We start from the raw sequence: 26,936 nt of genomic DNA, 5'->3' as shown, positions 1-26,936 counted from the left end.
CGTTTTTGGTCAAGCGTGAGCAATCGCGGCACCCATCTTGCGGATAGCTTTGTCATGTCCAAATGTTGATGCAAAATATTATGTACCCGTTCATTCGAGATGCCCACAACATTAGCAATCTCACGCACCTTCACTCTTCTGTCATCCATCACCATATCATGGATTTTATCAATGATTTCTGGAGTAGTAACCTCAACAGGGCGTCCAGAACGTTCAGCGTCACTTGTGCCCATATGGCCACTCCGAAAATTTTGAAACCACTTATAAACTGTTCTAATCGAAGGTGCAGAGTCACCATAATGTTTATCAAGCTTCTCTTTAGTCCCCTGAGGCGTTTTGCCTTTCATAAAGTAGTGTTTAATCAACACACGAAATTCTTTTTCGTCCATTTTTTGAAAATCACTCGACTTCCTCGATTCAAACGAATGCCAAACACAAAGAAATAGACCGATCTGGCTGAAACTTGGTGTGTGTTCTTCCAAGAGATGCTACTAACTAAACATAACCTCGATACGCGCCAGTAGTGCTATCTCTCTGACTTTGCACGGACTTTTCAAACGACCCTCGTATTTAGGTACAGAAAAAAACAGTTAAGCGTGGGATTTAGTTTAAAAAAAAAAACCCACAGTGTGCGGAATTAAAATCAGACAATGACGTAAATACACGTCGATCGCAGGGCAAAACAACCAAAAGTTTACAACGTCAGTAACAGTCACAGCAAGCGACTTTTTCTGCAATCTCTCTGGGGCTTGAGATTACCAGAGCATTCTGTGCTCTTTCAAAATCTTGCACCGCTTTACGTATGCATTACTCTAGTTAACTAGGGACGCAAGTGCTTTTACAAGAAAGAACAGAGCTTTGAATTTTGTGCAAAATGAAATCATACTGAGGTCTGAATCTCTATCTAAGGTAAAAAGGCATTGCACAAGGGTTGAGAGCTTCTTCTATTTGTGTGAAGTAATTCCCAATCTCTGATGCGGAGACCAAACATGTACCAACCACTTATCATTTGGCTGACTCCCACCGCAGTTCTATTGGTAAGATAAAGGAAACATCCCACCAAATAATATTCTTATTGTATTTTATTAAAATTTCAAGTTTTTATAGTTAATGACAATTTTATATTTTTCACGAGTATACACGTCGAAAGCACTTTAATAGAGATTTGGTTTGACGTGTATACACGTCCAACACGCTGAACTGGTTAAGGAAATTAAGAGTTAAAATTTTTCAGTGATGCTCGTTTTTCAGGAAAACTGGGCTCCTATTGCAAAATTAATTAACGGTGAAATGTTACAGAAAAGTAGGCTTTGATTAAATTGTTATCAAAAAAAACAAAAGCTAGAGGAATATTTGTCGTTTTAGTTGTTTAATTTAACCTTTAATTATTATGCTTTAAAAAGAATAATTATAAAATTTAGAGATCATTTTAGAAATTAAAAAATGAGTTGGACTTAAAGTAAATCAACCAAAACAAAAAAGAATGATCCAACTCTGACAATTCTTTTAATTAATAGAAATTAAAATAAAATAATAAAAAAGCCAACTAATTAAAACTGTTTTGTTCATTAAACCGCTAAAACTGTTATGCTTTCTGTGGTTAGTACCACCCTGATACAACTGCCCTCCCGGACAGTTTTAATTTCTGTTGGTATATTATTATTAATAAAAATGATTTTCTGTGGATAATTTTTAGAGAGAAATGTATCTAGATCAAGTTAATACAAAATTTATAATAAAGGGAACTGAATTCTCAAGTTAATAAAAATATTTATGTAGCGATCTTTGTAAGAAATAACGATGCAGCCATGGAAGCCACTTGTTTTTATTTCGAAGGCATTTTACCAGAATCGTACCAGAAGATCTCTCATTCTTAGAAGGAAGAAAATCTTGCCGCTACTTGCGTGGGTGGGTAGAGTGATCTGGTGCCAAATAAGATGAAGCAGGTTAAATTTATTCCACGACAGAACTCGCCCAAATCATTTCCACCGATCTCAAAAAGGAGAGTTCGTACTTCACATTGAAATTTTTGCGTTAAAAGAAAAAGTCTAATCCAATTACTCTCCCAGAATCTGCCTTAAAACGAATTTTCCAGGTAATAATTTTAGTGCATCAAGTTTGCAGGAAGTCGTTACAGTGAAATAGCATTTCCGGTGGACAGATTTTTGACCTTTACTTCCCATTGTCAAATATAAACTTTGAATACTCGTTTTTGAGTTAAAATTTGTGACATCCACGCCCAAAGACGGACAGACAAATGGACCACTTTTTAAAATCAACTTTTTTGTTCGTGAATCAGCGAACTTCCTTTGAAAATGATTGCAATACTTCCAGCCGAGCTGGTTAAGAGGCGAGACCTGCAAAGCTAATATGCATTGCGGTACTGGGTTCGATTCCCGGTCTTGGCCTTGGATTTTATTTAATGGTTAAATGAGAAATAGTATATTACGTTTGCTATCGCCTCCGTCCGCGACACCTCCTAGTAAATGGTAGTTGGACGTTAAGCCCCGCCTGAAATAATAGGCGATTACTTTACTTTTTACTTTTACTTCCACTTTCGAAGAGAAAGAAATAAATATAATATACAAAACCATTAAAGAATGAAACATAAACCATTCCCTACCAATTCGTTTTCAAGGAAGGTTCTTCTGGAATATATCATATAACCAGGATGATATTATTTTCAAAAGATATGTTCAACTATGTAATGAGATAACCAAGAAAAAGCTTTAAAACTTATGTGCCATTAGGAAAATTCCTAGTGTTATTCCATTGCAAATTGTTTCTTACATAAAAAAAAGAAGACATCAAAGAAAGCCAAAAGAAGTAGGTTATGAGAGCCATTTGTTGGAGAAGGAAATGGAAAGTAAGAATGCTATTAAGATATCACCCTTTGAGATCTTGTTAAAGTCAAGGAAAAGGTCAAAGGACAAAAAAAAATAGATTGAAATGGAAAAGTGTAGGGAATAGAAGGAAAACAGTAAAGGCAATATTTGTATTTTAATAAGAACATTGTAATGCTCGTACTATATAGTATGTACTTCTGTAAATCAAACTGCGTTCTTTTACTCTTTCTTCTAGAAAGAAAAACGGAAATATAGCAAACGGGCAGATTTCCTGTTTAAGAGTTTTAAAAGGTACGTATGTTGTGAGGTGCCTTAAGTAAGAAAATTATTATTTATTTGTTAAGTTACACCAGCGCTATTATTTTATTTTTGACAATAACTGACGAACTCACTAATTGAGGGGGAGAAGTTACCCAGAGGTAATACTCCTTAAGTCGTCTCCCAGGATTAACTATTAACTCTTCAGAAGAGAGAAAATCGCCAGAAAATTTTAATCTCCCGGGAGAATGATCTGGAAGTTGATGAGATGATAAATGGCGAACAAAAGTTTTATTTTGGGATGAGACTGTAAGTTTTGATGATAGACTTTGAGCAACCAGGATTTACAAACTCGTAAGTCTCTGTGAGGATGATTAGACTTGAAATAGAAGTTGGAGCGTTACTAAAGAGATTGAATTCCTTGAAGATTGGAGCGTTTTGTGGAACCCCACAATTCAGTACCTGAACGTACAGGAGGGTTTTTAGTATAGAAGTGTAAATCAGTGGTTTAAAGTTACTAAAAATAAAATTAAAATTAAATGAACGCCAAGTATATCTGTTGTATTTGGAACTTTTCTGCATTTTAAGTATTCATTTTAACTTAACTCTCAAGTATCAAGTATCAAGTATTAATAAGAATACCTTTTTATTATTAAGAGTAACTATAATAAAAGTGTTCAAAATATATTTTAATAAAAATGCTGCTTACGTATTAAATGAATAATTCATTAATATTAAAGTAGTTATTTTGCAAATTTAGATTTTAGATTTTTTTTTTTAGTTTAATTAAACTTCTTAAATTTATATAAATAAACGAACTTTGCAGGAATACTAAATTTAGAGTGTACCATCTTTTATAGCCCTTCTGAATTAATAGACTTAATACCTACAATTAATAAAGATCCTGCTGTTTTTTAACAAAAGGAAAACTCAGAAAATTAGCTTTCCCATAATTTTATCTGAATTTATCTCGCCACACTATTTTTAGAGAAAAACCCTAGAAACTTTACCCACAATTACTTTTTGAAGTCAAATCAATTATAGTTAAGCTTTTATCTCTTTCTTGAGTTAATTTAATGGCAGACAGATTACAGTAATGGTAATAAAGAGAGATTCTATAAAACTATGGCAGATCAGTTACCTAGACAACCATGGTTTAAGTGAGCTGTCACAAATAAATGGGTTGTTACGACAATAAACAGGCTGAGAGCGAACCACGCGGTGTGCGGATCGTATCTTCACAGGATCAACAAAAGGTCCTCTTCTCTTTGCGCAAATTGCAATGAGGAGGAAGAGGATTTCAAACATATAACAATGACATGTCCACGTTATGTAGTAGAAAGGAAACGAATGTTTGACGACATATACAGGTATTTAGATGCACCATCTCGCTACGAAGACATAATATTCTCCACCAACATCTATCTGTTTAAGTCTATAGCAGAGCTAGCAAAGAAATATGAATGTATTTAAAAGTTATAGAATGAATGGAAGAAAATGATTAGAGAAGGATTACGGTGATTTTAATTTCGGTTAAGCTATAAGGATGGCAGGAATATAGAGTACTGATCCATCCATTAGCTGTAAGTTTATATGTAAATAGTTGTATATAGTAGAGGGATGAATGTGTGAAGCGAATGTATTTATAAGTAAGAATGGAGAGTGAGTGATATTCTAGTGATAAGCACCTAGACGATGCTGGCTGAATGGCGAAAGCCAATGGCAACAAAAAAATACGCTGCATGTCCAAGACGTTTTTCTTATCGGAAAAATCAGTTTCCCCTCCCTTTTAGAGATACTTTTTTATTAAATTGTGCGGCCATTTCTTTCTTTAAAATTTTCCGCTTGTAACTAGCTGTCACTTTTTAGTGACCATTTTCCGGATTGTGGAAAATAAATGCACTCTGTTTTCCTTAGTTTTCAAGTATGTTGTCGGACGCCAATAAATAGAGAGTCTAGAGTACAATCTTGTGACGTTGGAAACTCTATTGTCGCTGTTACTAAAGAGCTTTGTAAAGAATTTATAATCGTAGTTGTAAACTTTATGGTATCCGAGAGGCCAATGGTACTTAATATTTCCTTCCCCCTTCCCTTTTAATTAGAGCTAATGTAAGGATAATAATGAAAAGCTAGGATAAAGGAAAATATTAAATTTTCCCTTACATCTCGGCAACTGACGCTATTTTTTTCCAGAGATTTCACATAATTTCCGGTTAATAAACTCAATTCCATAATATTCGCCACGATCGCAATACTAATACTTCAACCTTACAAGAGTGAAGAGAAATTAAAACAGAATTAGAAATGAGAAATTAAATTATTAGTTTTACAATGACGAAAATGACTGAGATTAAACCAAATAGCTGGAAGCCACATTAAAGCAATAAAGGAAATTACATGAACCAAGTAAATAATTAATCACCAAGTGGGTATGAATTTAATAAAATATTCGTTGAATTAACTTCCTTCCGCTCAAATGTAAGAAGATCTGTTTATTAAATTAAATGTTTGGTCATTCAAGTTAATAATAATACAAAATATTTATAATTTACAAATTATTATTCAATATTTACTATGATTTTAATAATTTTAAATTGTCTCACTTTACTGCTCAATATCCTCGAATTCAAATTTACATAAATCCGCTGAGAAAACTTCACCCAACATCCTGTTGCGACAATTATTATTAAAAAAGTAAAATAAATTTTCTTCAGACGATTTAGTTTTCCCAAATGAAATAAGATGGAAATTAAAAACAGCTGTTTTTCCCGCAGGTACAAAAAAAAATGGACTATAATCTAGGACAGGGGTCGGCAACCCGCGGCTCGCGAGCCGCATGCGGCTCTTTTATCCAAATTGTGTAGCTCTTCAGCCTGCCCAAAATACAATGTATATTTCAATTTTATTGAAACGAATGAAAATTCCGTTTATTAAAGGCATTTTTTCAAAAATAATTTCAAATGTGATAGGTTCGAAATTGAATAGAATTATACAATATCAAAATAAAGTACTTGATTAATATTGTAGGACTGCCGCCTTTTCATTCCTTAAGTTATTATTTATTTGTTTATTTACTTTGCAATATGTGAAAATAAATATATAAAACATTTAAATGTTATTGTATATCATAAAATAATAATTTGTGAATACAAATGATCTACAGAATTTTGTACATTATCATCCTTACGGCTCTTGGTAAGATTTATTGAAATTATTTAAGAAGAAATGGCTCTCTACTTAAAACAGGTTGCCGACCCCTAATCTAGGATGCTAGTTAAACCTCCATAACGCTTGAAATCAAAATCAAAGACTAAAAATATCTGATATGAACACGCTCAAGACTCAAGAACGTCCAACAACATCGGGGTTCCTGGACCTCTTTTTATGGAGTCTGTGTTAGTACATCCAGAAAAGATAGTATACAGATAATGATTTAGATATTAAATGATAAAATAATAGTTCCGATATGGAAGCTACATTACTTTCTGTAATTTATGACTGGTCCAAAAAAAAATCAACGTGAGATTTCATGAAAATAGGTTTACTGAAATAAGAGAACATTGTATGTTTCAGATTTTTGTGTTCAGGTAGAACACTTTTCCCAGATCTGCCAAAGTTCTGTAATCATCTCCAGACTAGACTAGACTAGACTAGTAATCGCCTATTTTTTCAGGCGGGGCTTAACGTCCAACTACCAATTAGGTGTCGTGGACGGAGGCGACTAGCAAACATACTTTACTGTAAATTTCTTTTATTAACCATTAAATAAAATCCAAGGCCTAAGACCGGGAATCGAACCCATTACCACAATACATATTAGCTTTACTGGTCTCGCCTCTAACCGCTCGGCTACCGTGGCGCCTACCATCTCCAATCATCAGTTTTATTAAAATAAACTTTCCCTAATCCCAATGTATTATGAATTTATTATAAGTGTGATAGCGATATCAGAAAAAAAAGGGTTAAATGCGTAAGAATCAAATTTTTGCGAAAATCAAAATGAAAGGAATCAAGGCATTTGTTGCGACAGATGAAGGATAAAGATAAAGATGAAAAGTTGATTGCTTGGCTACCCAGGAAAATAGGGAAATCTTTTTCTCATGTTGTCTCCCACATGATCGATTGTTGAGAGGATAAATTGTAAGAGAATGTTTTCAACATCTTGAGCGTTTCTCCAAAAACCATATGAATGAAATCCATTTCATATGTTTGTCGTCAAAGTTATTGTTAACTGAGACTCAAACGAAAAAAGTTGTAGCAATTTCTTTGATATTCTTTTTTTTCACAAATTTTAACAAAATTATTAGTAATTAGCTAGGAGCCAATTTGAATCTCTCTAAAATTGAACAAAGATAGTTCAAACTATAGAAAGAAGTTTAAAGTATCTAGGTTCCACCAAGAAAACCCTTCTAAAATGATTTTTCATAGAAAAAAAAAAAGTTGTAACCTTTGAAGAGAAAACGTAGTTCTTAAAAAATGTTAAGTCTTACTGGAGAAAGAAATTCAAAATAAAATAAAACTAAACCCCGACCACTGGGCACACCAAGGGTGCAGTTCGTGAGGCTCTCAGAGATTGGATCTGAAGAGAGAACATGAAAAGAACTGGATGATGTGTCCTGGAGGTCAAACACGGCAAGACTATGATGCCTTGGCTGTGTAAACAAAGGACCAAACAGACTCTGTGCTTGGGCAGAAATCAGATTACTCTGATTACAGGCCTATTCACAGGGGCACGGCAGGTTCAGGAAGCACCTGCACAAGATGAGGGCTTATTAGCTCGGAACCGTTGTGCAGATTGTGTCAAGAAGAAGGAGGAAACGGCCTCTAACCGGTACCTCGAGGCCAAAGGAGATTATAGCGCAGAAGGAACTAGTAGGGAAAGTCCTCAACCTTTTTAGAAGGGGAGGTTTCATCTACTAGACTTAAAGGGGAAGGCACAATAAGCCTCTTGTGGCTGCGGTGCCGTGAGGCATGGGTCCCGTCCCGATAATGGACTCTAATCTAAACCCCGCCCACAGCTGCCTAAAAATAAAAAACTAGTCAAAAATCTTCCAGTTTTATGCTCAATTATTTAATATAAATAAAACGGATATCACCATAATTTATATAAATGACTTGAGGCTAATAATCGAAAAGTTTTACTAAAAGTTTTGATGTTGATTAGCTTTATGCAGAGGAAGGAAAGCGCTGTGATTATAGTAGAGAAGCATAAAAGCGAGAATAAATGCTTTAACATATTTAAACTATTATTAAAGCATCATAGGATATAATAATTTCCTGGAGTGAGTTTTGTTTGCCTGCAGGATGGAAGGAGGGCATTCCAAACAAACTGACTGACATACAAAAGGGAGTAAGAAAGTCATATAGTTATTTCGTTGAGCCAGAAATTGGTGTTAAGTAATTAGAATACTTCAACACAATTTCAGAAAACTTCAATTTAAGTAAGTAGAAAGTTATAAAGTAATGTAAATGTTTTAAATGTAAAGTTAAATTGCACCAATGAACTTCTAAAACTATTTAAATTGGATTTAAATAGAAATGGTGAAGGCAGAAAGGCTGGTAGTCAAATTTGTCGCTTAAAATCAAGCTTTTTCAGTTCTTTAAATGACTTGACTAATACTTTTAGAAAAAAGGTGGAAACTTCCCTTACCCCCCAAAAAATACTTGAAAGGTTTAAGTCTTCTAAAGATGAATTACTAGGCTCTTATCCAGATACTTTTTGCTAGTCTCTTGGACTTCTTGCCTGTCTAGTTTTCAGTTTCCCAAATTAGTTTCAAGTTAATGGAGGTTATTTAATTCACTCAAAACTTTACTGTTGCCTTCTTAAAAGATCTATCACAAGCGCTAAAAAGTTAAATTGACTTTAATATTGTTTAATTTTGTTAAAGAAAACTGTAATATTGAAGGAAAACCACCGATACAAAAATTAATGATTTTCTTTTTAGTTCCGGGAAACTGATATTATTTTTGTTAAGACGTTAATTACTTTTTTTTATTTTTTCTAAAGTATGGTGCGTCAACATCTAAGAACCCTGCGTAACCTTCTTCAGTGCATCTCCAGACACAGTTCTCTAGTTACGCACAACATTGCCCGTTACCCAATAGTAGGCCGTAAAATGATCGTAAGGGCAAATCAGCTGAACTCAAACCCGGGATCTCCGCTTACGATTGCAGTGCAGTAGCCACTAAACCAATTTCTTTCCTTAAGACGTTTGATAGTTAGTCACTGCACTAAATTCAGATAATTTATCTAATATTAAAACCAGCCCCGAATGCGATGGAAAACTTGAAAGTTTCAACTAAAAGTTAGGAAACATGATAGGAGGGTTGAAGAGGTAGGTAGTAGGAAGATACCAGTTAGTGATTTCCAGACACATGGCTTGGAGAAAAGATTAGGGAATCGTGGGAAAGATGTTCAGCAATCGTTAAGGGCTTGTTGTGAATTTCTAGAAAAATGGAAGGTTAGATTAGATTAGATTAAACTAGGGCGGCCTCAAAGCCTACGCCACTGCGACCCCTTTGGATCTATTGTGGCTCCGATCACTCTAAAGCTCACCCTCCAGAACTGTCCGTATAATCAGACTCTTAATTCTGGAGAGCGACTCTTGGGTAAAGCTCACAGGCCTTGGTTTTTTCTCCCCGAGAAGTAACATCCTTAGCCCAGACAAGCCCCTCGCACTGACACAACACGTGCAGTGCCGTTTCCTCCTCTTCCTGACAGAACCTGCAAAGGCTATCATCTGCCAGGCCCATGCGATGCATGTGTTTTCTGAGCCTGCAGTGGCCCAGTTAATAGGCCTACAATCATCCTTACAACTCCACGGCCTTGACGGATTAATTTTGTAGTCAGCCTCGGCGTATAGCCTTTAATGAACTCCTTCGGTTGTCTCTGCCCCGTGGTAGCAAGCCACCACTGTTGAGACCTACTCATAAGTTAATGGCCGCAGTCTTCACACACTTCAGAACCCCAAAACAGGGCTCCGGGCCAACGAAGTGTCCCGCTTCGTTTCCCTTATGACCTGAATGCCCAGGTACCCAAACCAGAAAGACCTTATTATGGTCACTAATTACCTTCAGGGCACCCAAACAGTCCCAAACCAGTTGACCTGGTAGGAACTAATAGCTCGCAGAGCAGCCTGAAAAACTGTAGCTAGTTTCCCTAGGCTAACCGAAAACCCACATTTCGGCTTCACCCCGTACACTCCCGCTCAAAATGGAAGGTTGGTACATTTTAAAATATTATTTGCTAGATTATCAACCCATATTATAATATTAGGCTGAACACTTTGCAAAAACATGAAATTCTTTTTTTGGTAAATGGAAAAAGTTTGTTAGTCTGTAAAAAAAAACAACGTGAACAGCATGGCCAGTAAAATCAAAGAGGATAATGCGAGCCAGCCGTGTGAAACGGGAGATGCAAAAAACAAAATCTCCCCCTCTCCACTGTCTTTAAATAATCTCCTTTTTGGGAGGTTTTAACTCTATGTATTATAACTGCCCGAATTTCACGGCATCTGGAAGCTGAAGTGGATCAAGTCAGTGTAGGCATTTTTACGAGTATGATATTTGAAAGCAGATGAGATATTGTCGAGGAATTGTTGATTAGATAACTATGTGGCAAAATACTCTACGAACTGGGCAAACAGAACTTGAAATGAAAAAGAATCATAGATTAGAGTTCCAGCTAGGACTATCATCTACCAAAAGAAGAAGAGCACTACAAACACCTGAAGTAAATAGTTAGTTCTCTTTCTCTTAAACAAACATCTCATGCAGTCCACCGGATGCAGACTGTGACAGAAGAAGAGGAGTCGATATCTTCAATACCCTTTTATCCTTTCTGGTTGCAAAATAAAATCAATTTATTGCCTTACTGCGGGAAAACGACTGTTGGAAAATTCTGGACTTATTAAGGATGAAGGGTATTCCACCAATGGAATCAAGGGAACAAAACTTCAGCATACATTGCCTGGGATCATCAAGTCAAGAAATCATACCAAGAAAGGCATACATTTAGAAGAAGCTGAATGTTACGCTATGAACAATAAGTTCTGATATAAATTTTGTACTAGCTTTTAGTGGCCGTGAAATATTTATATTAAGGATTCAATTTAGCGAGGAATTGAATCCTTAGTTCCGATAAAAGGGGTTAACTGCCGTGAAAAGTGCTCATAGACAGAAAGGTGCCCCCATTTAAGGTCAATCTTTAACCCAAATTATAATCCTAAATTTATAAGCCTTAACCAGTTTTTTGTAGGATTTTTTTTAAACAATATTTTGTAATTGTAGAATACATATCGATTGCAATTAAACAATAAATGCATTATGAGAAAATCGTGTATATCGTTTAAAAAAAAACATTATAACTTTGTTTTGAAATTTACATAATTCCTCCTCAGAGGAGCGTTAGTACATTACTGTTGCTAATATTTTAATCTATTCAAGCGTTGCATTATGTACCCAAGGGAGAGAGAATTAGTGAGAAAGAGCAAGGGAGAGAGGCTCTCTTCTATTTAAAGTTGACAATGATGGAATAGCAGAGCAACACTTGCTGTAACTACTCATTTAATTTATACCATCTTTACAGCTGACTATTTCAAACTGTTTGTTCTTTTTTTTATTTTTTTCGATTTAAATGTGGTGACTTAACACTGCATTGCCAATTCGAAGTCAATTTGACTCCAAAAAAATATAGGAATGGTCTCTGTTTCCCCACATCTCATAGCTATCCCGAAATGCTCTTAGATATGCTATCCCCACTCTATCACCATTCGAGCTGTCACGAGCTGAAGACCGTGGAATTCTTAGTTTTGTTTTTGCAGATTAGTTTACTTGAATCATAAGAGTCATATTGACTCCAGATTGGCATTACACGTAAATATATCAGAGTCATTTCTACTCCTGATTGGTAAAATAAGTAGATTTTCTGTTATTAACTTGACTCCAGATTATTGCCTAAATGCTTATTTGATAAATTTACATAATTTTCATTGAAAGTATCAAGGCACAATCAGTTCAAGGCAGATCAGTTACCTAGACAATCATGGTTTAAGGGCACTGTCACTAATAAATGGGTTGTTACGACAATAAGCAGGCTGAGAAGGAACCACGCTGAGTACGAATCGTATCTTCACAGGATCAACAAAAGGTCCTCCTCCTCTTTGCGTTGATTGCAATGAGGAGGAGGAATTCAAACATATAATAATGATATGCCCACGTAGTAGAAAGGAAACGAATGTTTGACGACATATACAGGTATTTAGATATGCACCCTTTCGCTACGAAGACATAATATTCTCCACCATCATCTATGTGCTTAAATCTGTAGCAGAGCTAGCAAAGAAATATGAATGTATTTAAAAGTTATAGCCGATTAGAATGAATGGAAGAAAATGATTAGAGAAGGATTACGGTGATTTTAATTTCGGTTAAGCTGTAAGGATGGCAGGAATATAGAGTACTGATCCATCCATTAGTTGTAAGTTTGTATGTATGTATGTATGTATGTATTTTATTGTTTATAAACACAAAGTTATAACAGTGAGTTTGCTTACAGATTTAAAATAAATTTTCTTAACTTAAATGATTTTTTTAAGAAAAAATATAAATCATTAATTTTGCGCTCATCCTCTATTACAAGCAACCGTTCAATACTTCCCAATTTGGTGTCGTTCACAGATAAATATTTACTGATATGATCATTTCTAAACATTGAGAATAAAGGGCACTCCAGTATAAAATGTATAATGTCATTTGTCTGATTCAAATCGCATAAATTACAAGGCTCTTCGCTATTGAATTTAAGGGCATCATTATTAATACTAATCTTGGAGATTTTCTTACTAGCCAGTCGCAGCTGAGCTAATAATCTTATTTTATTTATGTGTACATTGAATTCTAAATATTTCTCCGGCAGACCTAAACTGCTTACATTTCTATAGTATAGGTTAAAATTGGAATTAATGACTTTTTGTACGTCCATACTTATTAAATGATTTTTTAACTTTTCTACAGAGCTCTTTCTATTTTTTATTATTAATTCTAAATTTTGACTCGTCCAAACATCTTTGGCTCCTATTGCACAGAGAAACTTCCTAAGTTCACGAGCCCAATTAAACGGCATTGCAAGAGTATCGACTGTCTCTACTAATCTTAGATAGCATAATTTTTGCAACTGCCAATCAGCCATACTTAGCAGTTTAATCCACCAACCATACATTCTATTGAAAATTTTGCACAAAACATGAGTGCGGTTGGCTTCCAAGCGAACATAAGCATTAGGAGTATTGGGTGGTAATTGCAGTAGTAGTTTGAAAAACCTCAATTGACCGATCTCAATTAGATCTGGATACTGACAACCCCAAATTTCGGACATGTACAAAAGAATACTCTCCGACATCGCGTCAAATAAATAGCACTTAGTGTTCCATGCGTCCGATTTGCTTTTTCTAAGTAACTGCATAACTGATGCGTTGGCAATAGCATTTTTAGCAACGAAAGCCAAACTAGCCTGCCTAAAACTAGGGTATGAAGATATGGTGACCCCCAGATAGTTAAAACAGCTGCAGCGCTGGACAATCGTGTTCTCAAAGTAAAAATCCTTGATCTTTCTAGTTCGACCACCTTTATGACAAACCAAAATAAGTGTCTTTTTTGTATTTAATGTTAAACCATTTAATTTACAATATTCTGCCAGTATATTTAATTTACGCTGCGTATCATGCCAAGAGTGACACAGAATAGTCATGTCATCGGCGTAAAGCAGAAAACTGAGATCTCTGCCACCCTTAATATTAATTCCGGCAATGTTTCGATCATCAAAAAAGGCCACCACATCTGAGACATACAGGGAAAATAGCAAAGAGGACAACACTTCTCCCTGAAGAACGCCCTCTGAGACGGGTATACAATTTGAGTCAGCGGTTCCCTCTACAATTTTAAAAGCAGCATTATTATAAAGATTCATTATAAGTCTTAAACATTTGCCGCTTATTCCAAGATTATACAATTTATGCCACAGTCTTAAGTGAGGTACCGAGTCAAAAGCTCTTTGAAAGTCTAGGAAAATCAAGAATACTTTTCTTTTTTTCAGTCTAAGGTGGACATTAATAGCAGTAGAAAGCACAAAAATGTTGTCCCTGCACCCTCGGTTTTTTCTAAACCCCATCTGTTCTTCTGGTATCAAATCCCTGGATTCCACCCAGTCAGACAACCTTCTATAAATAATCGAGGTAAATAACTTTGTGATAGAATTAAACACTGCAATCCCCCTATAATTATATGGGTTTGACGTATCCCCTTTTTTATGTAACATTTTTAATTTTATTTTTGCCCATTGAACAGGAATATTTTCATTTGACAGAATATTGTTAAACATGTTTAACAGATAATTTAACCATTTTTCATCTAACTGCTTGTAGCACTCATTGGGGATCAAATCGAAACCAGTCGCTTTATTATTTTTACAACTATTAATGCTTTGCATTAATTCCTCAAAAGAGATTTCACGATCAAGATCAGGGTGATAAAAATTAAAGAACGATAATTCAATATTAAGCTTTGGAGGGAGAATATCTCTATAAAAATTTTCCCACTGCTGCACAGTGATAGGGCATAGTTTAAAGATCTTAAATTTATATAAGTTTACAGTCGACCAAAAGTCCGATGGGTTTTTAACATTTCTTAACATATTCTTCATTTTTTCAAAATACTGGAGTTTAGAGTTTTTTATTAACAGTTTATAGGCTTTTTTAGCCCCAATATATCTTTGAATTACTTCATAATTGTAATGAGACTGTCTACATTCCTTATACAATTTTCGAGTTAATTTTTTTTGAATATAACACTGCTCTGTGAACCATGGTTTGCTAGAGTTTGTCTTAGCAGATGTAATCTTTTTTAGGCTCAAGATATTTGAGTCAAACATAGAGTTTAACACAGCGTCACAAAAATTTAGATAAAGCTCTTCAGCAGAGGCATTCTCATAGAAAACCAGATTAGACTGCTTCATAAGAGCGTTAAACTCCTTTAAATTATTACTTGACTTATTAAACATTGGAATTTGATTATCATTAAAATTATTAAACATTGATGATAAGTCTGCATTAACTACAGATTCTAAGTTTGTATGTAAATAGTTGTATATAGTAGAGGGATGAATGTGTGAAGCGAATGTATTTATAAGTAAGAATGGAGAGTAAGTGATATTCTAGTGATAAGCACCTAGACGATGCTGGCTGTATGGCGGAAGCTAATGCCAAAAAAAAGGCAAAAAAAAAGCCTCTTTCTAGAATTGATTTTCTGTCCAAATTACAGCAAAAACTTGTAGCGAATTGGGTAATTTCCGATTGTGTCAACAGCGCACAGTAATTGAAAAAATAGTGAATGTAATTTTTAAAAAAATGAAAAAGCCTCTGATCAGAAGGCAGTTAATCAGGGGTTCTAGAAAATACTGAAATTACTGCGATCCTAAGTTGAAGTTAATTCCTTCTGCGTGAAATGTTAAAGCCGATTTATGGGCAAAATTTGTTTTTTCGTTCTTAATTCCTATTCTTTCTCATCCTTTAATGCAAATTTTATTATTAAAATTGGAAATCAATATAAAAAAGATATATTGACCAATATGACTCCACATTGGCAATAACTGATTAAGTTCGAGCATTGGCAATGCAGTTTAATCACGAACACTTCAGTAAAATAAAAAATGTTTGAAATAATACGAAAATCAATAAGAATTTTACAGTAATTCATGTAATTCACTTGAAGCTACGAAATCGGACTAAAATTCTGGTAGTTGGACTTATCGGCTGGCTGAGAATAACAGGACATAGACAGGAAGGGCCGTTATCTTTTTCACAAGGGATAATTCACAAATAATTTAAATGAAAACAATTTGATAGTTATACTATTAATTACCTTACAGACCGTTCGGCTCCCGATATCCCTTCCATGGTAAAGTTTATTAAGGCACCATTAAGATGAAATCGGTAACCAATTTATTATACATGATGAGAATGTTGAGTATACCCCAGAATGGAAGCGAGCCGACATAATTCTAAGGACTTAAGCAACACGGCTGGCCTCACAAAGCCTGATTAATTATACAGGTGCTCAAGGTAACCGGAAGATGTATCTAAAGTAAATTGAATAAATCTGGCAAGAAACATTCACCTGTCTAAACACTTACCGCGCCATTCTTTCGACAGATTTACCAAACTTGAAAGTTTGATTATGCTCTCATGGTGTTCACATACATGATCATGCTTGATTGGTAGAAGATATTTCACAATAAATGTTTCAGATTAAATTGATAGCATTATATATTCATTTGCTATGACAATTTGAAGAATATAGAAGGCACTGATTTTGAGAAAATGACAATGGAAAAAATCTCACACGGCTTTTTATTACAATAATTTTCTTCATTAAATTATTTTGAAACAATTTGTATGAAAAAGTAGTTGGCTTTAATATAATACATGTTTGCTATAATAAAACCAATAAGTTGTAAGAAAAGAGACGTCACAACTTCCCGTAGAACCCCACCAAAATAATTGTACTTTGAAAAAAAAAGAAAAGGTATAGTACAAATTGATAGGCCTAGTTCAAGACGTTAGGTACGAACTAACAAAGACTTCCCGAATTCGGAATTTTGGTCTGACACTTTGTACTCAAAACAAAATCTTATTTAACTGATAACAAATAGAGAACAGCTCAATTTTACCCCCACCCTAATGAAGTTTCCTAAATTTTGTATCAGAAATTTTTCGTAGAAACGAAATCCTACTTTTCGATCTCTTGATACGTGGATGAATCAAATATGAACCGGACTTTTGCGTTAGAACATTTATTGGTACAGTAAATAAAATTTTGAATACATCTTATTTTTCTAAATAATCTCCTCTTTTATTTACACATTTTCCCCACCAAATCGGACGTTGTTTAATTCCATCATCAAAGAATGAATCTAGTCGTGTCAGTAGCCAATTGCGCACGAACGTTTCTCCACCATCGTCGTCGTCAAAGTGTAGACCTCCCAGGGGTGTAATGATGCACCCACGTCTCATCACAGGAGAGAATGTGCCTCAAGAAAGCATCCCACCTCTGTTCGATATCGTGTCAAAAGTCTTTCACAGACTGGGAAGACGGTTTGCTTTCTGCTCTTCGTCAAGAGGCGGTGGAACCCACCTTGCCGACACTTTTTGGTAACCCAAATCATCGGAAATGATTGATTAGGCACTCCCTATACGATGTTCCAACGTGTGCACCAATTTCCCATATTGTAAAGCCGGTGGTCTCCTTCAATCATCTCACGGATCGCCCGAATATTCGCGTCACTAGTGTTTATCCGAGGTCGGCGTGCAAGGATGTCATTTTGCACTGACTCTCGGCCATCGGGAAATGTTTTGTGCTAGTCGTAGACTTGGGTCCTTCATACTTAAAGCGAGAAATAATCTTTTAACTTCTTTTGATTCTCCTTTTCTTTTCTTTTTTATTAATTACAATTAAATTAAAGCAATAAGTGATTTTAATTAAATTACGGAACCGTTTTTTTAATAATAAAATTACCACAAAGCTGTTCATATTTAATTGCCTAGAAAAGGAAGAGCAGAACCAATTTTTTTGGCTCTTTGATCCAGTTTTTGATGAATATCGAATCTGACGGAAGTTCAGTGAAACGGAACTAATTACTTTTTAAACGGAAGCTGTTATTATACACAACTTGACATATACACCAAATTTAAAATAAAAAAATCTGAAAAGCAATTTTGAATTATTAATAACATCTTCTTGCCAAAGATGCTTTTTAAAAGACTATACTTCATTCACCTTGCCTATTGGGGCGCCTCATTATTTCCTTCCGAGTCAAACACCAAAACACAAATACTTCCTTCAAGATCAAAGACAGTTTATTGATATAATAAAAATTTTGCCAACATCCAAAAAAAAAAATTATTTATTGTACTTTACGAATGTTATAAGTATTAAAAAAATATATGTATACGCTTCCCTTGTATACTTCCTTCGCTTAGTATTTTTTTAAAAAAAGAAGCGCCCCCTAAAAATTTAATTTCCTGGAATATCTTATTGAACAGGATAAAAAAAAAAAGGATATCTTGCTCTCGTTTTTGTCATCTTTCATTTTTACCTGGAAATCAATTTCTTAGCTATAATGCTCGTCACACAAGAACTGTGACGCCATCTTGTCACAGTTTCCATCTTGTTACATTTGCCTAAAGCTACTGTCTTAAAGTCATCTGAATAAATTTTGTTTTTAAACTAGTGAGAGAAAGTAAAAATTTAGTTTTGAACATTTTCTTTATCTTATTCAAAAAATAGTCTGTTACTCACGTAACTAGGACTATAATTTGGATTATAATTAATGGTTAATATGAGAATTAAATAGTAAAGTACCCTGGCTAGTCGTCTCTGTTCACAACACCTATAATTTGGTCGTTGGACGTTAAGCCCCACAATTTTTAGACTTTTTTTTTTAATTTTTAGCAAACTTCCGGTTAATAGATTTTTTTGGCCGCTAAGATTTAGTCGAGCCTCAATCCTGTTGAGTCTAAAGAGAAATACTTTGAGCCAAAGTGTTAGTAGATAGTTAACCGGTGAAAACAATTTTAGCAATCGTCTTAAAAGAGAAAGTAAAAGTAATCGCCTATTTTTTCAGGTGGGGCTTAACGTCCAATTACCAATTAGGTGTCGTGGACGGAGGCGACTAGCAAACATACTTAACTGTAAATTTCTTTTATTAACCATTAAATCAAATCCAAGGCCTAAGACCGGGGGAATCGAACTCACTAAACCAACAATACATCTTAGCTTTGCGGATTTAGCCAATAACATACATTACTATAAAGTTCTCGTATTAACCATTGGGAATATAGACTAGTACCGCAATACATCTTAGCTTTGCGGGTCTAGCCTATATCCGCCTAACATACTTTACTACAAATTTCTTTTATTAACCATTAAGAGAAATAAGTCTCAAAGAGGAAGTAAGTAGCGATAAATTAATTTTAATAATTGAAAAAAAAAAATTATTTAAAGAATTTTAGCAAACTATAAAAAGAGGCTGTATTAAGAAGAATTACTTTCTTGCACATTTGCAGATTTTAGTATAAGTATGCATACTTATAAAACTCTATAATGGAACAGTTAAAATGAGATTTTAGCGCTCTCTAGCATCATTCTGTGAATCACATAAACATAGACGATAGTTAAAGTGATTTTTACATTTATAGACGCTACGCTAGGAAATAAATCAATTTAAAAGCGCCTGAATGTAAAACATTTAGCAAATGGAATGCAAAACTGACTAAAGAAAAGAAAACAACTTAAAACAAAGACTAATAGACTTATCACAGTCGTAAGAATAGAAATTTAAGAAAAAATAAAAAGAAAAAAAGAAATACTCGTAAAATAGCGGATATTAATTCATTGACGTCCCGTAATTTTGTAAACTTTAAATTATTTGTTTCATTAAAAAAAAAAAAAGATAGCCAAATCGGAGAAAATGCCACAGGAGAGGAGCCTGGAGATCTCGATGCCATACTCAGGTGGCTGGACCACGAGGAAGAGAACGCGAGAAAAATGTCGGAAGGTAAATTAGCTCAGAATATCGGTAAGCAGAAACGATAGAAGTAATCCGATTTCCGATTTGAAATTGTGCTGACTAGATCAGAAAAATTTCTAAAAACCAGTGAGTGAGTATTTGAAATGTCTGTCTATCTGTAGAGTATGTGATCAGTATAATTCAAGAAAGATGTTGATGCAGGAAGTGTCAATTTTTGATAATTAGTTCTAGATTTCACTAATTCCAACCCGACAACGCGCTTTGACTCCTTGTTTGACTTGCCACTTACACTTGTCTATGTTCCTAAACTACTATTGAGGAAGTAAAATTTGACAAGACAATGTTGTTGAATCATTATTGTACTCGAATGAATCAATTTACAAGCACTCTAAAATACAAAATTTAATAAAGCGATTGTTGTTAATCTATTTTCTTATTATATTGTTTCACTCCATAAAGAAAGTGAACCAATAGATTTTCGGAAGTATGAGGGTGGCATACCGATAGTTTTCAAAATCGTAAATAAATAAATACAAATTGAATTCTTAGTGAAAATTTTTAAATTAATAGAAAACGAAATTACGTAATTTTATGGTAAAAGAAAATTTTACATCAGTATTTCAAATGTCAGAATGAGAAATACACAGAAGGAAATGGTTATACTAGACCAGCCTTGCAGAAATGTCATGCTGGCAAACAACTCGATATACCTACTACTAGTTACAGGCGATATAATTTAATTCTGCTATCACGTTTGCGCTATATAGACAACGATATTATGAAGATTTAAGTGAAGATAGCATTTATAACCGTATTTTATGTGCTCCATACATCAATAATATCATAAAAGTGTGGAGAAATCTATTTTACATTAAATAAAAAAGTCAATAATATAACATTGGTGACATATTTTATGTCTGTAGATATGTGTTATTTTTTTTTATGCTTTTGTGATTAGGCAAACCATCTTGACGTCTTTGTATTGCGTAAAAGTATTTTTTAAATTTTAGTCTTTTAGGGGGTGACTTTTTAGTCTAGCCAAAGTTATTAGTAAATATTTAATAAAAATAATAATTGATCATTAAGTTATAATTAAATTAAAGATCAAATGAGTTTTGAAACAGATTGAGGACAACCTGTGATGTGTGAGTCAGACGGATGTTGGTGTTCTTTTAATGGAACTACTTTTTAAACCGGACGTTCTCATTTCGCGCTTGGAAGTTCTGCAGCAAGTTTTTTGGAACTAGGGGAAGGAAGTTTATAGATTCACCTCTAAAGTGCTATTATTTCATGTGGTACATGCTCCTGTCGTTTCTATAATTTAATTAAGTTTAAAATGAGCAGCTAACAATCCGAGATCGAAGAAAATTACAATAACATTTAAATTTACTATTTCTCATATCCGGGTGTTCATTTTAAGACGGCTCAAATGCATTTCATGCTTAAACGGTTGACCTGATCAAGAAATAGTAGAGGTAAAATTTGTTGCCCGTCACCTCTAGTTTCAGAATATGTGACTTGATTTTAGATTCCTGCTCGCATACACGGATGATGCGCGACCAAAAGTGAGGGTTTGCAGTTGACCCCCATTTTCATGAACAAAATTTTAAAGTTATGAATGAAACCGGAAAACGCAATTCGTTATCTTCAAAATTAAAGGTGCTAGGCCATTTCAAAATCTCATATTTATTAATCATATTTCAATTTTTTAACTGGTTATCAAAGAGAAAGAAGAGTACGCGATAACTCATTTTTATGTATTTTTTCATCCCCTTTCTACTAAAAATATTGCCAAGGCAGTAAAGCTAGTATTTTTCTTAATGTCGGGAAATAAGTCGTTTTCCGAGTGATTTTCCTAAGAAAAATCAAATGTTAAGAGCTTTAGATGTTCTCAAGCATGCACAAAATGGCTAAAAATTAATTTTACATCTGTTACAAACAAGAAGGTTTAATAATTATTTGGTAATTTTGGGCGAGTTGCATTTAATTACCAAAAAAATTGGAAACCTCCTGCCACATATTTAATTGATCAATATCTTTCATTAAATTTTTGTATTATTATTTAGAAAAACTCAACTTCTTTAATCATCGCATACAAACTAGATCTTTCAATTTTAATTATATCTTTAATTTTCTGGAAAATTTAGGTGACAAAGGGGAATTTTTCAGCGGAAGTTCAGCGGTTATGCTGTTTGTATCATCCGAATGCTGTGCAAGGTTTCAGCCAGCTATTTTTTAAAGGAAAACTAAAAGTTAAGTAAATATTTAAAGATTTAAGAATAAGACCCGAAATTGGAGAGCTCCTTTACAGATTAATTATTAAAAATTAAAAAAAATTAATTGTAATAGTTTACGAATTTAATTTTTTATAAGAAATTGTTTTATAAGAAAACAAACCAAAAATGGATAATAATATAGTTTATTGCTTTTTATAATTTTTTATTTTTGTTTGATTTACGAGAGTACAAACCTGATGGAGCTAAAAAAAACAGGGCTGTCCGTGGTATGTTTTCTGGACTAGAGCTGGAGGCGGACTGAACATGCCGGTGGGTTCTGAGTTTTTCCCCACTACCCATGGAACTACACCCACGATCCCTGTTGCTATTCATACTACTAAAACAATATCCCGTGAGTTAACTTCCTCCCAAGGCCTACAACCACTCTGCTTTTCTTCATATCCTTTGGCTAATACTAAAACTGGCCGCTAGATACATTCGTCTAAATGTAATATTAAGGGAAGCAAACGGTAGACAAAAAAAAATATTCCAATTTGAAAATCACAGTTATCTGAGTTATCTCTCTCTACTGGAGCACCATTTTATGGAGTTCATTGCTGACTTTTTTTACCCATGATGGTTAGGAACAAAGGTAACGTTGGCAGTATTGTTGTTTTTTCGAGGACCACGCGTACCATCTGATTCATTTTTTTTGTTAGGAAAGAGGTTGCAGCGTCCTGATTTGCCTTCCATCCTGATGCCACTCATATTGGGCTTATGGAGGTAGCAGTTTTCCGCTCCACCAATGGGAAATGGAAAAAAAATAGTTCAACAGTGACGTCTTGACAATTTCAGTAGTCAAATGATTATACAGAATCTAAATATTATTTAAAGTGGTTTTAAACAATACGGTTTATATCCTCAAATCATAGTGCTCTATTTTGCGAAAAATTAATGATACAGATCTAGTAGAAGCCTCGATAAATGGAGGGGGGAGAGAAATAAGAATGTGACTATAAGGAGGCTACCATGGGTCAAGAAAAACTAGGTTATATGGCAGCGAGTAGTTTTGGGTGGAAGAAATCGAGAACCTTCTTAATTTAACGAAATGGACAATCAAAGTTTTTGCTGGCGATCTTATACCATTCTGTTTTTTTCATGCTTCCGTTCTATCAAGTTCCGGTTACTGAGTAAAATGTCAACTGTCTATCAACCCTTCCCGTTAACAACTGTTCTACCGCCAAGTTTAAATTTATGCTAGATAGTTCCGGAGAAAAACTTTTCAGAATAATTTTCTTTTATTTTATTTAGTAAATGTTCACGCTCCTCTGGTTGGAAAACGCTGCAATGGATGAAAAAGGCTGTCCACTAAAAATAGAAATTCTAGAACGGAAGGAAATCTTAATGGTTTTTGAAAAACACATTGAATGAATACACAAAAAAAAATCAATAAAAATGACTAAACTTTTTTTGTGTATTCTCTTAGTATTGGGCCATTTTCTTATCCTCCATTTTAAAAAAATTAAAAAAAAATTATTAAATAATAATAATAATAAACCTTTATTTGTTATACAAAATATACATACATAAATCATAAATTATAATATAAGGAAATATTGCATGGCTAATAGCCGTCTGCAGGAGTTGGTACATTCATTAGAAGAAAATAATAATTAATAATAATAATAGTAATAATAAAAGAAAAATGATGTCATGTAACAGTGAAAGAAACATTAAATAATATATTCACCAAATTTTATAATGTAAAGTAAAAAATAGAAGGAGCAATATAGGTAATAATACAGACATAAAGATAATTAAAAGAAGAAACAAGCAAACTCTGACAATGAAATGCAAAGTTATGATTGTGTTGATTTCATAATTGAAAAAAAATAAACTGACCACTTCTAACTAAAATAACTATGGATTTAAAAGTTTTGAATGGAAGAATCGTCTCCCTTAAGAATTTTAATTCTAAGACTCCATGCTTTTCTGGAAAATTTTACAAGTGGGTGATAGTCTAGAGAGGATAGCAACTGAACAATCTGGGGTCCGGAAATATTAGAGCATCCCATATATTTAATGCGAAGTTCATTTAATCTCGGACACTCTGCCAAAAAATGGAACAGATCCTCTCTCACTCCAAACGTACATAATGTACAAAGTCTCTCATCCTCCACGCTGTCTAACCACGGCACACTACCCAAATTTACTAACTCGCCTCTCAATCGGAAGAACCATCTCAAATCAATCAACTTACTTTTGTTATCCAGATTCTTACCAAAATAGGCCCCAAATTCCACTTTAATAGTAGTCAGTTCCCTGTAGAGGAGGAAACGTTCCGTATTTTCAGCTCTTCTAACAGATTCGTCCCTAGAGGTTGCGAGGATTTTTGCTCTTAACAACGATAGTTGTGACTGCCATTGATCGTGACTGGCCAATGAAGTGTCAAACTCCACAGAGTGTTTTTCGGCAAGATTCTTCCAACGTCCAAAGAAAGCTGTGTTTCTCTTAATTACTTCGAGAGCTACAATACGAGACAGTCGAAACGAGGGTAGGGCTAATACTTTAAGGCAATATTTAAAATGCAGGTGTAAAGTAAAGAGGAATAAAGGGTCCATGGCGGTTTCGATATGGAGAATGTAATTAGGAGTACAGGAAGGGAGTGCAAATAGTTTTTTAATAAAATACCGCTGAAATTGTTCGAGAGCGTCAAATTTTTCCCATCCCCAAACTTGACATCCATAACAGACAACCGCACGTGAAGCTGCATTAAAGACTTGAAGCTTGGCACTTAATGGAACCTCATTCTCAGAGATAAAGCGAGACCAGATACTATTAATTCCCGCTTTAGCGGATGAAATTTTATCATCAAAGTGAGGCTTAAAAGAGAGTCGTGGAGTTAATGTTACTCCCAAGTATTTATACTGATTTACATTCTCCAAGCGTGAGCCTTTGTAATACCAACGCTCACGGGCAGCTGGACGGCCTCCTTTCTTAAAAACCAGTACTTTAGATTTAGTAAGATTGAGATTAAGGTTCCAGCGGTCGCAATACTGCTCAAGAAGGTTAATATTCCTTTGAAGTAAAACAGGACTATCTGCCAGCAACACAACGTCATCTGCGTATAGGAGGATGTTGATTTTGGCGCAGCCAACACGTACACCGCCCTCCAAAAGCAGCGGTAGGTCATTAAGGAACAGACAAAACAGAATAGGGCTAAGGACACACCCCTGTCTGACTCCACAAGCAACTTGGAAAAAATCTGAAATCTCATTTCTGCCTCGAACTGCCGACCTCGCGACAGAGTATAATGACCTGAGCACCTGAATAAATTTAGAAGAAATACCTACGTTAAAAAGTTTATACATTAGTGAATCACGATCAACGCAGTCAAATGCCGATTTGAAGTCTATAAAGAAGCTATAAAGTTTCTGCCTGGGTCTTTGAAAAGTCAACTGTACCAGATTGGTTAAAATGAATAAATTATCCAGAGTCGAGTAACCGCGCCTAAAACCCGCCTGGTTTTCGCACAGAATGTTATTATCTTTAACAAATAACTCTAAACGGTTTAAGAGAAGTCCTGAAAAGAGTTTAGATATAGTGTCTAAACACGAAATGCCTCTATAATTAGAGGGATCATTAATGCCACCCTTTTTAAAAATGGGAAAAATTATTGACTTACTAAATGAGTCTGGAGTTATACCTGAACTGTATATATAATTAAACAGTGACAGGAGCATATCTAAAAACATAGAAGGAGCATTTTTATAGTATTCAAATGTTATACGGTCGTGACCAGGGGCTTTATTGTTCTTGGAGTTATTGATGACAACAAGAAGTTCCTCCATAGTAAAAGGCGAATCTATTAGCGGATCAACGATACTAGGTTCCGCGTACAGAGTGAGTGCAGCTCCCCCCCGCGGATTAAGCAGGTTGCGGAAATGATTAACCCAAGCACTCATGCAGATCTCGTTACTACAAACGAAACCCCTATGTTTGAATTTATTAATTAGGTGCCAGAACTGTTTTGTATCCTTAACCACTCGAAGCTGCGAGTAAATTGAAGCAAAAAAACTCTTTTTCTTGTTTCTACAGAGCAGTTTGTATGAGTTAATCGCATCGTGATATGCAGCAAGCACAAAGCAAGAACTAGTTTTCCGAAACAGGTTGAGCAGGCTAAAGGATCTTCTTCTCGCATGAAAGCAAGAATAGTCGAACCATGGCTTTTTTTGATGTAGTTTAATAAAAGAAGCGGAGTGGCCTGAGGCAGAAGGATGAGAGGAAGACTTGATTAGATTTGCGAAATAATCAACACACGCCTGCGGATCCTCAGGAAGTGAAGGAGCACTACCGATAAGCGCCAACAATGATTGTGTGTACTCTTCAGCGTCACTATCTTTCCAGACTAACTGAGGCAATAACGGAAGGGTAGCTACGTCTGACGAGCCTTTAAACCCATAGGAATCTAATGAAAAAAATACAGGTAAGTGATCAGAGAACGTCTGTGAGAGAACTTTAAATACACCGAATGAAGAGATACAACTAAAAGAAGCGCAACACAGATCAATCACAGAACTCCCTGGCCCCCCGAGAAAAGTAAATTCACCTCCCCTGTCTCCCGCGAATCTACCATTTAATATAATTAAGCCGAAATCGTCACAAAAGTCTAGAAATTTAGAACCATTACAGTTTAATACCTCATCCTTAGATTGTCTATCGGAAGAGCAAAGAGCAGAATCCAACAAAAGACCAGCCGGAAGAGACTGTGCAGTTCCAATCCTCGCATTAACGTCACCCACTATAACAATATTGTTAGATGGTAAATCCTGTATGAGTTTAATTAAGTTGTTAAAGTCTTCTGACCAACGACCAGGATTCAAGTAAACTGGTATAACCAGAAGAGCTGAATTGTTCGTATTAACCAAAACCATAGTTCCACCATTCATATCAACAAAATCAACATATTTATCTGAAATACTTAACCTAATACCGTATAACATACCGCCACTAGGACGTCCAAATTTAGAAACC

General features: G+C 34.7%; 1 protein-coding gene across 3 annotated transcripts in view; it reads right to left on the bottom strand.

Annotated features, from left to right (window-relative positions):
• LOC141451497 (neuropeptide CCHamide-1 receptor-like) overlaps positions 1 to 22,442 on the bottom strand; it is a 130,754-nt gene extending 108,312 nt beyond the window's left edge. For all 3 annotated transcript variants that reach the window (XR_012456856.1, XR_012456858.1, XR_012456862.1), the window contains exon 1: positions 22,157 to 22,442. The gene's annotated coding sequence lies outside the window, so the exon portion shown is untranslated. The remainder of the gene's footprint in view (positions 1 to 22,156) is intronic.
• Positions 22,443 to 26,936: the final 4,494 nt, after the last annotated feature.

This window comes from Rhodnius prolixus, unplaced genomic scaffold (assembly GCF_049639745.1).
Source record: "Rhodnius prolixus isolate KJV_2025 unplaced genomic scaffold, Rpr scaffold_8, whole genome shotgun sequence".
Taxonomy (NCBI): domain Eukaryota; kingdom Metazoa; phylum Arthropoda; class Insecta; order Hemiptera; family Reduviidae; genus Rhodnius; species Rhodnius prolixus.
Note: the sequence above shows the minus strand (reverse complement) of the source record. Positions and strands in the feature narration are given on the sequence as shown.